Below are 13166 nucleotides of genomic sequence, written 5' to 3'. Positions count from 1 at the left end.
GGACGGTGTGTCGCTTTTTTTTTCTTTGCGCTGATAGCTTTGAAGATATGTTCTGATGGTGGTGAGAGTGGAGCACGACTGTCTCCGTGGCGCAATTGGCTAGCGCGATCGGCTGTTAACAGATAGGATTGAGGTTCGAGCCCACCCGGTGGGCGTGCGGGCTTTTTTTTTTGAGCTGATAGCTTTGAAGATATGTTCTGATGGTGGTGAGAGTGAAGCACGACTGTCTCCGTGGCGCAATTGGCTTGCGCGATCGGCTGTTAACCGAAAGGTTGGAGTTTCGAGTCCACCCGGGGACGGTGTGTCGCTTTTTTTTCTTTGCGCTGATAGCTTTGAAGATATGTTCTTATGGGGGTGAGAGTGGAGCACGACTGTCTCCGGTGCGCAATTGGCTAGCGCGATCGGCTGTTAACAGAAAGGATGGAGGTTCGAGCCCATTCGGGGGGGTGCGGCGCTTTTTTTTCTTTGGGCTGATAGCTTTGAAGATATGTTCTGATGTTGGTGAGAGTGGAGCACGACTGTATCCATGGCGCGATTGGCGAGTGCGATCGGCTGTTAACCGAAAGGTTGGAGGTTCGAGCCCACCGTGTGGTAGTGCGGCGCTTTTTTTTCTTTGAGCTGATAGCTTTGAAGATGTTCTGATGGTGGTGAGAGTGGAGCAGGACTGTCTCCGTGGCGCAATTGGCTAGCGCGATCGGTTGTTAACCGAGAGGTTGGAGGTTTGAGCCCACCCGGGGACGGTGTGTCGCTTTTTTTCTTTTCGCTGATTGCTTTGAAGATATGTTCTGATGGTGGTGAGAGTGGAGCACGACTTTCTCCGGTGCGCAATTGGCTAGCGCGATCGGCTGTTAACAGAAAGAATGGAGGTTCGAGCCCACCCGGGGGTGGTGCGGCGCTTTTTTTCCTTTGGGCTGATAGCTCTCAAGAAATGTTCTGATGGGGGTGAGAGTGGAGCACGACTGTCTCCGGGGCGCAATTGGCTAGCGCAATCGGCTGTTAACCGAAAGGTTGGAGGTTCGAGCCCTCCCGGGAGTGGCGTGTTGCTTTTTTTTCTTTGGGCTGATAGCTTTAAGATATGTTCTGTTGGTGGCTAGAGTTGTGCAGGACTGTCTCCGGTGCGCAATTGGCTAGCGCGATCGGCTGTTAACAGAAAGGATAGAGGTTCGAGCCCACCCGGGGGTGGTGCGGCGCTTTTTTTTCTTTGGGCTGATAGCTTTGAAGATATGTTCTGATGTTGGTGAGAGTGGAGCATGACTGTCTCCATGGCACAATTGGCTAGTGCGATCTGCTGTTGACCGAAAGGTTAGAGGTTCGAGCCCACCGGTGGTGGTGTGGCGCTTCTTTTTCTTTGGGCTGATAGCTCTGAAGAAATGTTCTGACGGTGGTGAGAGTGGAGCACGACTGTCTCCGTGGCGCAATTGGCTAGCGCGATCGGCTGTTAACAGAAAGGATCGAGGATCGAGCCCACCCGGGGGTGGTGCGGCGCTTTTTTTTCTTTGGGCTGATAGCTTTGAAGATATGTTCTGTTGTTGGTGAGAATGGAGCACGACTGTCTCCATGGCACAATTGGCTAGTGCGATCTGCTGTTGACCGAAAGGTTAGAGGTTCGAGCCCACCCGGTGGTGGTGTGGCGCTTCTTTTTCTTTGGGCTGATAGCTCTGAAGAAATGTTCTGACGGTGGTGAGAGTGGAGCACGACTGTCTCCGTGCGCAGTTGGCTAGCGCGTTTTGCAGTTAACTGAAAAGTTGGAGGTTCGAGCCCACCCGGTGGTGGTGCGGCACTTTTTTTTGGGCTGATAGCTTTGAAGATATGTTCTGATGGTGGTGAGAGTATAGCAGAACTGTCTCCGTGGCGCAATTTGCTAGCGCGATCGGCTGTTAAGCGAAAGGTTGGAGGTTTGAGCCCTCCCGGGAGTGGTGTGTTGCTTTTTTCTTTGCGCTGATAACTTTGGAGACATGTTCTCACGGTGGTGAGATCTGAGCACGACTGTCTCCATGGCGCAATTGGCTAGCACGTTGGGCTGTTAACCGAAAAATTGTAGGTTTGAGCTCTCCCGGGAGTGGTGTGTTGCTTTTTTCTTTGCGCTGACAACTTTGCAGATATGTTCTGATGGTGGTGAGAGTGGAGCACGACTGTCTCCGGTGCGCAATTGGCTAGCGCGATCGGCTGTTAACAGAAAGGATGGAGGTTCGAGCCCACCCGGGGGTGGTGCGGCGCTTTTTTTTCTTTGGGCTGATAGCTTTGAAGATATGTTCTGTTGTTGGTGAGAATGGAGCACGACTGTCTCCATGGCACAATTGGCTAGTGCGATCTGCTGTTGACCGAAAGGTTAGAGGTTCGAGCCCACCCGGTGGTGGTGTGGCGCTTCTTTTTCTTTGGGCTGATAGCTCTGAAGAAATGTTCTGACGGTGGTGAGAGTGGAGCACGACTGTCTCCGTGCGCAGTTGGCTAGCGCGTTTTGCAGTTAACTGAAAAGTTGGAGGTTCGAGCCCACCCGGTGGTGGTGCGGCACTTTTTTTTGGGCTGATAGCTTTGAAGATATGTTCTGATGGTGGTGAGAGTATAGCAGAACTGTCTCCGTGGCGCAATTTGCTAGCGCGATCAGCTGTTAAGCGAAAGGTTGGAGGTTTGAGCCCTCCCGGGAGTGGTGTGTTGCTTTTTTCTTTGCGCTGATAACTTTGGAGACATGTTCTCACGGTGGTGAGATCTGAGCACGACTGTCTCCATGGCGCAATTGGCTAGCACGTTGGGCTGTTAACCGAAAAATTGTAGGTTTGAGCTCTCCCGGGAGTGGTGTGTTGCTTTTTTCTTTGCGCTGACAGCTTTGAAGATATGTTCGGTTGGTGGTGAGAGTGGAGCACGACTCTCTCCGTGGCGCAATTGGCTAGCGCGATCGGCTGTTAACCAAAAGGTTGGAGGTTCGAGCCCACCCGGTGGTGGTGCGGCGCTTTTTTTCCTTTGGGCTGATAGCTCTCAAGAAATGTTCTGACGGGGGTGAGAGTGGAGCACGACTGTCTCCGTGGCGCAATTGGCTAGCACAATCGGCTGTTAACCGAAAGCTTGGAGGTTCGAGCCCTCCCGGGAGTGGCGTGTTGCTTTTTTTTCTATGGTCTGATAGCTTTGAAGATATGTTCTGATGGTGGTGAGAGTGATGCAGGACTGTCTCCGTGGCGCAATTGGCTAGCGCGATCGACTGTTAACCGAAAGGTTGGAGGTTCGAGCCCACCCGGTGGTGGTGCGGCGCTTTTTTTCTTTGGGCTGATAGCTTTGAAGATATGTTCTGATGGTGGTGAGAGTGGAGCAGGACTGTCTCCGTGGCGCAATTGGCTAGCGCGATCGGCTGTTAACCGAAAGGTTGGAGTTTCGAGCCCACCCGGGGACGGTGTGTCGCTTTTTTTTTCTTTGCGCTGATAGCTTTGAAGATATGTTTTGATGGTGATGAGAGTGGAGCAGGACTGTCTCCGTGGTGCAGTTGGCTAGCGCGATCGGCTGTTAACAGAAAGGTTGGAGATTCGACCCCTCCCGGGAGTCGTGTGTTCTTTTTTCTTTGCGCTGATAGCTTTGAAGATATGTTCTGATGGTGGCGAGAATGGAGCACGACTGTCTCCGTGGCGCAATTGTCTAGCGCTATATGCTGTTAACCGAAAAGTTGGAGGTTCGAGCCCACCCGGTGGTGGTGCGGCGCTTTTTTTTTCTTTGGGCTGATAGCTTTGAAGATATGTTCTGTTGGTGGTGAGAGTGGAGCACGACTCTCTCCGTGGCGCAATTGGCTAGCGCGATCGGTTGTTAACCAAAAGGTTGGAGGTTCGAGCCCACCGGGTGGTGGTGCGGCGCTTTTTTTCCTTTGGGCTGATAGCTCTCAAGAAATGTTCTGACGACGGTGAGAGTGGAGCACGACTGTCTCCGTGGCGCAATTGGCTAGCGCAATCGGCTGTTAACCGAAACGGTTGAGGTTCGAGCCCACCCGTTGGTGGTGCGGGCTTTTTTTCTCTAGTCTGATAGCTTTGAAGATATGTTCTGATGGTGGGGAGAGAGATGCAGGACTGTCTCCGTGGCGCAATTGGCTAGCGCGATCGACTGTTAACCGAAAGGTTGGAGGTTCGAGCCCACCCGGTGGTGGTGCGGCGCTTTTTTTCTTTGGGCTGATAGCTTTGAAGATATGTTCTGATGGTGGTGAGAGTGGAGCACGACTGTCTCCGGTGCGCAATTGGCTAGCGCGATCGGCTGTTAACAGAAAGGATGGAGGTTCGAGCCCACCCGGGGGTGGTGCGGCGCTTTTTTTTTCTTTGGGCTGATAGCTTTGAAGATATGTTCTGATGTTGGTGAGAGTGGAGCATGACTGTCTCCATGGCACAATTGGCTAGTGCGATCTGCTGTTGACCGAAAGGTTAGAGGTTCGAGCCCACCCGGTGGTGGTGTGGCGCTTCTTTTTCTTTGGGCTGATAGCTCTGAAGAAATGTTCTGACGGTGGTGAGAGTGGAGCACGACTGTCTCCGTGGCGCAGTTGGCTAGCGCGATTTGCAGTTAACTGAAAAGTTGGAGGTTCGAGCCCACCCGGTGGTGGTGCGGCACTTTTTTTTGAGCTGATAGCTTTGAAGATATGTTCTGATGGTGGTGAGAGTATAGCAGGACTGTCTCCGTGGCGCAATTTGCTAGCGCGATCGGCTGTTAAGCGAAAGGTTGGAGGTTTGAGCCCTCCCGGGAGTGGTGTGTTGCTTTTTTCTTTGCGCTGATAACTTTGGAGACATGTTCTCACGGTGGTGAGATCTGAGCACGACTGTCTCCATGGCGCAATCGGCTAGCACGTTGGGCTGTTAACCGAAAAATTGTAGGTTTGAGCTCTCCCGGGAGTGGTGTGTTGCTTTTTTCTTTGCGCTGACAGCTTTGAAGATATGTTCGGTTGGTGGTGAGAGTGGAGCACGACTCTCTCCGTGGCGCAATTGGCTAGCGCGATCGGCTGTTAACCAAAAGGTTGGAGGTTCGAGCCCACCCGGTGGTGGTTCGGCGCTTTTTTTCCTTTGGGCTGATAGCTCTCAAGAAATGTTCTGACGGGGGTGAGAGTGGAGCACGACTGTCTCCGTGGCGCAATTGGCTAGCACAATCGGCTGTTAACCGAAAGCTTGGAGGTTCGAGCCCTCCCGGGAGTGGCGTGTTGCTTTTTTTTCTATGGTCTGATAGCTTTGAAGATATGTACTGATGGTGGTGAGAGTGATGCAGGACTGTCTCCGTGGCGCAATTGGCTAGCGCGATCGACTGTTAACCGAAAGGTTGGAGGTTCGAGCCCACCCGGTGGTGGTGCGGCGCTTTTTTTCTTTGGGCTGATAGCTTTGAAGATATGTTCTGATGGTGGTGAGAGTGGAGCAGGACTGTCTCCGTGGCGCAATTGGCTAGCGCGATCGGCTGTTAACCGAAAGGTTGGAGTTTCGAGCCCACCCGGGGACGGTGTGTCGCTTTTTTTTTCTTTGCGCTGATAGCTTTGAAGATATGTTCTGATGGTGGTGAGAGTGGAGCACGACTGTCTCCGTGGCGCAATTGGCTAGCGCGATCGGCTGTTAACAGATAGGATTGAGGTTCGAGCCCACCCGGTGGGCGTGCGGGCTTTTTTTTTGAGCTGATAGCTTTGAAGATATGTTCTGATGGTGGTGAGAGTGAAGCACGACTGTCTCCGTGGCGCAATTGGCTTGCGCGATCGGCTGTTAACCGAAAGGTTGGAGTTTCGAGTCCACCCGGGGACGGTGTGTCGCTTTTTTTTCTTTGCGCTGATAGCTTTGAAGATATGTTCTTATGGGGGTGAGAGTGGAGCACGACTGTCTCCGGTGCGCAATTGGCTAGCGCGATCGGCTGTTAACAGAAAGGATGGAGGTTCGAGCCCATTCGGGGGGGTGCGGCGCTTTTTTTTCTTTGGGCTGATAGCTTTGAAGATATGTTCTGATGTTGGTGAGAGTGGAGCACGACTGTATCCATGGCGCGATTGGCGAGTGCGATCGGCTGTTAACCGAAAGGTTGGAGGTTCGAGCCCACCGTGTGGTAGTGCGGCGCTTTTTTTTCTTTGAGCTGATAGCTTTGAAGATGTTCTGATGGTGGTGAGAGTGGAGCAGGACTGTCTCCGTGGCGCAATTGGCTAGCGCGATCGGTTGTTAACCGAGAGGTTGGAGGTTTGAGCCCACCCGGGGACGGTGTGTCGCTTTTTTTCTTTTCGCTGATTGCTTTGAAGATATGTTCTGATGGTGGTGAGAGTGGAGCACGACTTTCTCCGGTGCGCAATTGGCTAGCGCGATCGGCTGTTAACAGAAAGAATGGAGGTTCGAGCCCACCCGGGGGTGGTGCGGCGCTTTTTTTCCTTTGGGCTGATAGCTCTCAAGAAATGTTCTGATGGGGGTGAGAGTGGAGCACGACTGTCTCCGGGGCGCAATTGGCTAGCGCAATCGGCTGTTAACCGAAAGGTTGGAGGTTCGAGCCCTCCCGGGAGTGGCGTGTTGCTTTTTTTTCTTTGGGCTGATAGCTTTAAGATATGTTCTGTTGGTGGCTAGAGTTGTGCAGGACTGTCTCCGGTGCGCAATTGGCTAGCGCGATCGGCTGTTAACAGAAAGGATAGAGGTTCGAGCCCACCCGGGGGTGGTGCGGCGCTTTTTTTTCTTTGGGCTGATAGCTTTGAAGATATGTTCTGATGTTGGTGAGAGTGGAGCATGACTGTCTCCATGGCACAATTGGCTAGTGCGATCTGCTGTTGACCGAAAGGTTAGAGGTTCGAGCCCACCGGTGGTGGTGTGGCGCTTCTTTTTCTTTGGGCTGATAGCTCTGAAGAAATGTTCTGACGGTGGTGAGAGTGGAGCACGACTGTCTCCGTGGCGCAATTGGCTAGCGCGATCGGCTGTTAACAGAAAGGATCGAGGATCGAGCCCACCCGGGGGTGGTGCGGCGCTTTTTTTTCTTTGGGCTGATAGCTTTGAAGATATGTTCTGTTGTTGGTGAGAATGGAGCACGACTGTCTCCATGGCACAATTGGCTAGTGCGATCTGCTGTTGACCGAAAGGTTAGAGGTTCGAGCCCACCCGGTGGTGGTGTGGCGCTTCTTTTTCTTTGGGCTGATAGCTCTGAAGAAATGTTCTGACGGTGGTGAGAGTGGAGCACGACTGTCTCCGTGCGCAGTTGGCTAGCGCGTTTTGCAGTTAACTGAAAAGTTGGAGGTTCGAGCCCACCCGGTGGTGGTGCGGCACTTTTTTTTGGGCTGATAGCTTTGAAGATATGTTCTGATGGTGGTGAGAGTATAGCAGAACTGTCTCCGTGGCGCAATTTGCTAGCGCGATCGGCTGTTAAGCGAAAGGTTGGAGGTTTGAGCCCTCCCGGGAGTGGTGTGTTGCTTTTTTCTTTGCGCTGATAACTTTGGAGACATGTTCTCACGGTGGTGAGATCTGAGCACGACTGTCTCCATGGCGCAATTGGCTAGCACGTTGGGCTGTTAACCGAAAAATTGTAGGTTTGAGCTCTCCCGGGAGTGGTGTGTTGCTTTTTTCTTTGCGCTGACAACTTTGCAGATATGTTCTGATGGTGGTGAGAGTGGAGCACGACTGTCTCCGGTGCGCAATTGGCTAGCGCGATCGGCTGTTAACAGAAAGGATGGAGGTTCGAGCCCACCCGGGGGTGGTGCGGCGCTTTTTTTTCTTTGGGCTGATAGCTTTGAAGATATGTTCTGTTGTTGGTGAGAATGGAGCACGACTGTCTCCATGGCACAATTGGCTAGTGCGATCTGCTGTTGACCGAAAGGTTAGAGGTTCGAGCCCACCCGGTGGTGGTGTGGCGCTTCTTTTTCTTTGGGCTGATAGCTCTGAAGAAATGTTCTGACGGTGGTGAGAGTGGAGCACGACTGTCTCCGTGCGCAGTTGGCTAGCGCGTTTTGCAGTTAACTGAAAAGTTGGAGGTTCGAGCCCACCCGGTGGTGGTGCGGCACTTTTTTTTGGGCTGATAGCTTTGAAGATATGTTCTGATGGTGGTGAGAGTATAGCAGAACTGTCTCCGTGGCGCAATTTGCTAGCGCGATCGGCTGTTAAGCGAAAGGTTGGAGGTTTGAGCCCTCCCGGGAGTGGTGTGTTGCTTTTTTCTTTGCGCTGATAACTTTGGAGACATGTTCTCACGGTGGTGAGATCTGAGCACGACTGTCTCCATGGCGCAATTGGCTAGCACGTTGGGCTGTTAACCGAAAAATTGTAGGTTTGAGCTCTCCCGGGAGTGGTGTGTTGCTTTTTTCTTTGCGCTGACAGCTTTGAAGATATGTTCGGTTGGTGGTGAGAGTGGAGCACGACTCTCTTCGTGGCGCAATTGGCTAGCGCGATCGGCTGTTAACCAAAAGGTTGGAGGTTCGAGCCCACCCGGTGGTGGTGCGGCGCTTTTTTTTCTATGGTCTGATAGCTTTGAAGATATGTTCTGATGGTGGTGAGAGTGATGCAGGACTGTCTCCGTGGCGCAATTGGCTAGCGCGATCGACTGTTAACCGAAAGGTTGGAGGTTCGAGCCCACCCGGTGGTGGTGCGGCGCTTTTTTTCTTTGGGCTGATAGCTTTGAAGATATGTTCTGATGGTGGTGAGAGTGGAGCAGGACTGTCTCCGTGGCGCAATTGGCTAGCGCGATCGGCTGTTAACCGAAAGGTTGGAGTTTCGAGCCCACCCGGGGACGGTGTGTCGCTTTTTTTTTCTTTGCGCTGATAGCTTTGAAGATATGTTGTGATGGTGGTGAGAGTGGAGCACGACTGTCTCCGTGGCGCAATTGGCTAGCGCGATCGGCTGTTAACAGATAGGATTGAGGTTCGAGCCCACCCGGTGGGCGCGCGGGCTTTTTTTCTTTGAGCTGATAGCTTTGAAGATATGTTCTGATGGTGGTGAGAGTGAAGCACGACTGTCTCCGTGGCGCAATTGGCTTGCGCGATCGGCTGTTAACCGAAAGGTTGGAGTTTCGAGCCCACCCGGGGACGGTGTGTCGCTTTTTTTTCTTTGCGCTGATAGCTTTAAAGATATGTTCTTATGGGGGTGAGAGTGGAGCACGACTGTCTCCGGTGCGCAATTGGCTAGCGCGATCGGCTGTTAACAGAAAGGATGGAGGTTCGAGCCCATTCGGGGGGTGCGGCGCTTTTTTTTCTTTGGGCTGATAGCTTTGAAGATATGTTCTGATGTTGGTGAGAGTGGAGCACGACTGTCTCCATGGCGCGATTGGCGAGTGCGATCGGCTGTTAACCGAAAGGTTGGAGGTTCGAGCCCACCGTGTGGTAGTGCGGCGCTTTTTTTTCTTTGAGCTGATAGCTTTGAAGATGTTCTGATGGTGGTGAGAGTGGAGCAGGACTGTCTCCGTGGCGCAATTGGCTAGCGCGATCGGTTGTTAACCGAGAGGTTGGAGGTTTGAATCCACCCGGGGACGGTATGTCGCTTTTTTTTCTTTTCGCTGATTGCTTTGAAGATATGTTCTGATGGTGGTGAGAGTGGAGCACGACTTTCTCCGGTGCGCAATTGGCTAGCGCGATCGGCTGTTAACAGAAAGAATGGAGGTTCGAGCCCACCCGGGGGTGGTGCGGCGCTTTTTTTTCTTTGGGCTGATAGCTTTGAAGATATGTTCTGATGTTGGTGAGAGTGGAGCACGACAGTCTCCATGGCACAATTGGCTAGTGCGATCGGCTGTTAACCGAAAGGTTGGAGATTCGACACCTCCCGGGAGTGGTGTGTTCTTTTTTCTTTGCGCTCATAGCTTTGAAGATATGTTCTGATGGTGGCGAGAGTGGAGCACGACTGTCTCCGTGGCGCAATTGTCTAGCGCTATATGCTGTTAACCGAAAAGTTGGAGGTTCGAGCCCACCCGGTGGTGGTGCGGTGCTTTTTTTTTCTTTGGGCTGATAGCTTTGAAGATATGTTCTCTTGGTGGTGAGAGTGGAGCACGGCTCTCTCCGTGGCGCAATTGGCTAGCGCGATCGGCTGTTAACCAAAAGGTTGGAGGTTCGAGCCCACCCGGTGGTGGTGCGGCGCTTTTTTTCCTTTGGGCTGATAGCTCTCAAGAAATGTTCTGATGGGGGTGAGAGTGGAGCACGACTGTCTCCGTGGCGCAATTGGCTAGCGCAATCGGCTGTTAACGGAAAGGTTGGAGGTTCGAGCCCTCCCGGGAGTGGCGTGTTGCTTTTTTTTCTTTGGGCTGATAGCTTTCAGATATGTTCTGTTGGTGGCTAGAGCTCTGCAGGACTGTCTCCGTGGCGCAATTGGCTAGCGCGTTCGGCCGTTAACCGAAACGGTTGAGTTTCGAGCCCACCCGGTGGTGGTGCGGGCTTTTTTTCTATGGTCTGATAGCTTTGAAGATATGTTTTGATGGTGGTGAGAGTGATGCAGGACTGTCTCCGTGGCGCAATTGGCTAGCGCGATCGACTGTTAACCGAAAGGTTGGAGGTTCGAGCCCACCCGGTGGTGGTGCGGCGCTTTTTTTCTTTGCGCTGATAGCTTTGAAGATATTGTCACGTTAAAGAGACAGGAGACGTTTTTAAGGCGTCCTCACAAAAGTCCGAAGAGCGGTCGGCTCAGCGCAGCCAAAAACAGAACAATGGCACGAGGGGAACTGCCACTTCGTCTGCCTCTTTTGCGCTGGCAGATCAAGCGCGCGGCACTGCCCCTCCTCCCTGAAGAGCATCGCCTCGATGCTAAACGAAGCGTGTATCGTAAAAAAAAACATTGTCACAGTGTGTGGTACGGTTTTAACCGCACCACGTGCACAATCTCGGGTCGTAGCTGTCGGCGTCGGGGTGGTTGGCTTCCGTCCGGAAGGACTTCGTAATTGACGTCGCTCACTTGTCGTAGCACTTTGTACGGGCCAAAATACCGACTGAGAAGCTTCTCAGAGAGACCTTTGCAGCGCACAGGGGTCCAAACCAACACCTGGTCACCTGGTTTATAATCGACTTGTCTGTGGCAGCGGTTGTAGCGCTGTGCATCGACGCCTTGTTGTTTCTTGATGTTTACGCGGGCTAGTTGACGTGCTTCCTCGGCTCGTTGCACGAAACACTCAGCATCTTCGTCGAGATTCTCGATGTTGTCAATGTCGCATGGGAGCATTGCGTCCAACATCGTCTGAACGTCCCGACCGTATAGAAGACGAAACGGAGTGAATCGTGTGGTCTCTTGCGTAGCGGTATTATACGCGAATGTTACGTAAGGCAGTATTTCATCCCACGTCTTGTGCTGTACGTCTATGTACATAGACAGCATATCAGTCATCGTTTTGTTAAGCCGCTCGGTCAGTCCATTTGTCTGAGGGTGATACGCTGTTGTCTTGCGATGCGTGGAGTAACTTAACTGAAAAACTTGTTCAAGGAGCCTTGCTGTAAACGCTGTTCCTCGGTCTGTGATGACACAGGATGGAGCACCGTGGCGTAATACAATTCTCTCGATGAAAAACTGAGCAACTTCACAAGCCGTGCTTTTAGGAAGCGCCTTAGTTTCAGCATAGCGGGTTAGATAATCTGTAGCGACGATTATCCACTTGTTGCCGGAAGATGACAAGGGAAACGGACCCAGGAGGTCCATGCCGACTTGATCGAAGGGTGTTCTGGGTGGCTCGATAGGGTGAAGTAATCCCGCAGGCTTAACAGATGGGGATTTTCGGCGCTGGCATTCGCGGCAGGCTTGAACGTACTGTTTAACGCAAGCGGCAAGTTTCGGCCAGTAGTAAGACTTTCGTACCCTAGCGATGGTTCGGGTGATGCCCAGATGGCCCGATGGAGGCTCGTTGTGGCAGGCAAATAGAATTTCCTCACGCAGCTCTGCGGGGACGACCAACAGGTAAGTTTTGTTGCTGGCGGCTGCGTTCTTCTTGTACAACACGCCCTGTCGTAAGCAGAAGGATGACAATCCGCGAGTTATATGCTGGGGCAGTGATACGTTGCGGCCCTCTAGATGTTCAATGATAGGTCGCAATTGAGCATCTGCTCGCTGCCGTAAAGCCAAGTCTGTTACGCTTACGGAGCCAAGGAAAGGGCAGTCCTCTTCGAAGCTCTGAGCGGCAGGCTCAACTGGCGCGCGTGACAACGTGTCCGCATCTTCGTGTGCACGACCGGACTTGTACACGATAGTGACGTCGTACTCCTGCAGACGTAGGCTCCACCTTGCCAGTCGTCCGGAGGGGTCTCTGAGGTTCGCAAGCCAGCACAGCGAGTGATGATCCGTCACTACTCTGAATGGACGGCCGTAAAGGTAAGGTCGAAACTTAGCAATTGCCCACACGACAGCAAGGCACTCCTTCTCCGTGGTACTGTAGTTTGACTCCGGGCGTGTTAGGGTTCGGCTTGCGTAGGCGATAACCTTTTCAATTCCCTCCTGCCGTTGGACGAGTACCGCGCCCAGACCGACGTTACTGGCGTCGGTATGAATTTCTGTTTCGGCTTCCTCGTCGAAATGTCCAAGAACAGGTGGTGATGCCAGGCGAAGCCGAAGCTCTGTGAATGCTGATTCTTGTTCAGCACTCCAAACGAACGGCGTATCGTCTCTAGTGAGTCTAGTTAATGGTTCGGCAATTTTTGAAAAATTGCCTATAAAGCGCCGGTAGTACGCGCATAGACCAAGAAACCGCCGCACACTTTTCTTATCGGCAGGAGTCGGGAAGGCTGCGACAGCGGCGGTTTTCTCAGGGTCAGGACGGACGCCTTCTGCGCTTACGACATGTCCAAGGAACTTTAGTTCTTCGTAACCGAAATGGCATTTTTGCGGCTTTAACGTAAGGTTAGCCGTCCGAATCGCCTCAAGTACTTGTCGTAGTCGCTTCAGATGTTCGGAGAAGCTGGTTGAAAACACGACCACATCATCCAAGTACACAAGGCAGCTTTGCCATTTTAAGTCAGTCAACACAGTGTCCATCATGCGTTGGAAGGTAGCTGGCGCAGAGCAGAGTCCGAACGGTAGCACCCGAAATTCGTAGAGGCCATCCGGCGTGACAAAGGCGGTTTTTTCGCGGTCGCGCTCATCAACCTCAATTTGCCAGTAGCCACTCTTTAAATCCAGGGAAGAAAAATACTTCGCTCGTCGTAGTCGGTCAAGCGAGTCATCAATACGCGGCAGCGGATAAACATCTTTTTTTGTGACGTTGTTGAGCTTTCTGTAATCTACACAGAAGCGAAGCGTACCGTCCTTCTTCTTAACCAGAACGACCGG

The 13166-nt window shown here is 52.5% G+C and overlaps 3 non-coding genes across 3 annotated transcripts; all 3 read left to right on the top strand.

Annotated features, from left to right (window-relative positions):
* The first annotated feature begins 666 nt into the window (after nt 1-666).
* Nucleotides 667-740, top strand: TRNAN-GUU (transfer RNA asparagine (anticodon GUU)). The gene has a single exon. It is a non-coding gene; the product is annotated as a tRNA-Asn (tRNA).
* A 5362-nt stretch (nt 741-6102) lies between these two features.
* On the top strand, nt 6103-6176 carry TRNAN-GUU (transfer RNA asparagine (anticodon GUU)). Its single transcript has one exon. It is a non-coding gene; the product is annotated as a tRNA-Asn (tRNA).
* A 3155-nt stretch (nt 6177-9331) lies between these two features.
* TRNAN-GUU (transfer RNA asparagine (anticodon GUU)) lies at nt 9332-9405 on the top strand. The gene has a single exon. It is a non-coding gene; the product is annotated as a tRNA-Asn (tRNA).
* Nucleotides 9406-13166: the final 3761 nt, after the last annotated feature.

Source organism: Rhipicephalus microplus, unplaced genomic scaffold (genome assembly GCF_043290135.1).
Source record: "Rhipicephalus microplus isolate Deutch F79 unplaced genomic scaffold, USDA_Rmic scaffold_59, whole genome shotgun sequence".
NCBI classification, from domain to species: domain Eukaryota; kingdom Metazoa; phylum Arthropoda; class Arachnida; order Ixodida; family Ixodidae; genus Rhipicephalus; species Rhipicephalus microplus.
Note: the sequence above shows the minus strand (reverse complement) of the source record. Positions and strands in the feature narration are given on the sequence as shown.